The 2,171-nt window shown below is 34.0% G+C and overlaps 1 non-coding gene across 1 annotated transcript; it reads right to left on the bottom strand.

Annotated features, from left to right (window-relative positions):
• Positions 1-712: 712 nt before the first annotated feature.
• LOC114891419 lies at positions 713-815 on the bottom strand. The gene has a single exon (XR_003792520.1). It is a non-coding gene; the product is annotated as a U6 spliceosomal RNA (small nuclear RNA).
• Positions 816-2,171: the final 1,356 nt, after the last annotated feature.

Raw genomic sequence — 2,171 nt, 5'->3', positions numbered from 1 at the left:
CGTGTACCGCAAAAAAAAAATCCTGATCAGGAGTAAAGTTAGGATCTGCAGGGTCTCACCACACACTTCTTGTTTCTCTCAGAGAAATGGCAAAAGAATGTGGGTGTTAGGAGGGAAAATCATAGTTATATTCTAAAGCAGTGATTTCCAAACCACTTTGCATCAAATTCACCTGGATAGCTCTTAAAAATTCCCAGATTCAGGATCCCAACCTCTGATTCAATCAATCTGAAATATATCAATGAAATTTGTGTTGTCCAGTGATGTTTTTGTAATTGTGGTAAAGTATACATAACATAAAACTTACCATTTGAACCATTTTTAAGCGTAAAGTTCAGTGGCATTAGGTACATTCACATTTTCATGCAACTATTCCACCATCCATCCGAAGAACTCTATTCATCTTGCAAAACTGAAACTCTATAGCCATGAAATAATTCGTCCTTCCTCCAGCCCTGGCAACTATTATTCTATTTTTTGTCTCTATGAATTTGATTACTCTAGCTATCTTATACAGGTGGAATCATAAAGTATTTGTTCTTTTGTGACTGGCTGATTCCACTTAGCATAATGTTTCCAAGATTCCTTCATGTCTTAGCAGGTGTCAACATTTCCTTCCTGTTAAAGGCTAAATAATATTCCATTGTTTGTATATATTACATTTTGCTTGTCCATTCATCCATGATTGGACAATTCCCCAAGTGACTTTTTTAAAAATATGGAATTCTTTACAAATGTGTGTGTCATCCTTGCCCAGGTGCCATGCTAATCTCCAGTTGTTCCAATTTTAGTATGCTGTTGCCAAGCTCAGAACTCCAAGTAGTTTTGGACAGTACCAATAAGGCAGTTTTTTTTCAGCTGCATGTTGATGGAACATTAAATCAATTTAATTGAGTGACCAGTATTTTACAAAGACACAGAATAGAAGAAAATAGAACAAGTAAAAATGGTAATAATAAGTAAATGTGTTATTTCAAAAATTTTGTTTCTTAACTGTATGTGTTTGCTGCAAGGGAGGGTGGTGAGTGTGCCACGTCAGGGCATGAAATATATTTCTTACAGTTGCTTTCAATCAAAAAGATGTGAAAGCCACCTGTCTAAGGACCAGAATACAGAGTATGATTGTATGATAAGTAAGTTAACACAATGTTCTCGGCTTGAAAGTTGCTACAGAATTACAGTAGCCATGATTTTACTTTGAATGTATTCAAAATAAGAGAATGTGAAAAGAAAAATGATTGAGAAATGTCCTCTGTGAATTGATTTGGACTCCACAGTTCATCACAGAGGTCTGAATATTGCTTATTAATGAATCATTTTCATAACACTGTATCAGGAGTTATATATGAATTTGGCATCTCTCTGATACACTCAGCTTTTATAGACTCCAGAAGTAGATAAAGAATTGCTAACGGCAGTAATGAAGAGGTGTGAATGCCACCAGCAATTCAGGGTTCTGTTCCAGCTCAGGAAGCGTACCACTAAAATCAAAATTAATTTTCCCCCCTTTGGCATTTTTCTCAGCCATATGTGGTTTTTAAGTTATTGTGGTGACTTCTCTCACTGTATTGAAAATATACAGGATGCATTTATCTAAGATAAATATGATTTTACTTGGTATGTTTTCTGAAATAATGGTATGCAATATGCATCAGAAAATAAGGCAATTATATAATAACTGTTTGTGAATTGTATTTGGTTCTGCCAGAATTTATGAAAGATATATGCTTAACAGATGTAAATGTTTATATTAGATCATATGGAACATAATCATTCATCTGTCTTTTAAAGAAGTCTGGAACTCCTGTTCATCACCAGGAGAGTTACTTCTATGTTGCCTTAGATGTTCAGTATATGACTCCACCTCAGATCCTCTGTGAGTTGCCTGATGCTGACACTGGCATTAATACAGGCAAACGTGGTATTCCCAAGTAACCAAAGTTCATGCTTTGTTTTAATTCACAGGGAAGGTGGTGGAATAGATGAATGAATGGAAAGAGATAGTTATATGATAGATAGATAGATGATAGATGTTAATATATAAAAATAGTACAGTCTAAATATACAATTAAACTTTTAAAAAATATAATAAATACACAGGCTTTCAAACATAATGAGAACTATATTCAGAATTATAATACTTACTAGTGTACAAGAACACTTTATATCAT

This window comes from Monodon monoceros, unplaced genomic scaffold (assembly GCF_005190385.1).
Source record: "Monodon monoceros isolate NGI ecotype Baffin Bay Population unplaced genomic scaffold, NGI_Narwhal_1 Super_Scaffold_11, whole genome shotgun sequence".
Lineage (NCBI taxonomy): Eukaryota > Metazoa > Chordata > Mammalia > Artiodactyla > Monodontidae > Monodon > Monodon monoceros.
This window is presented reverse-complemented; position numbering and strand designations above follow the sequence as displayed.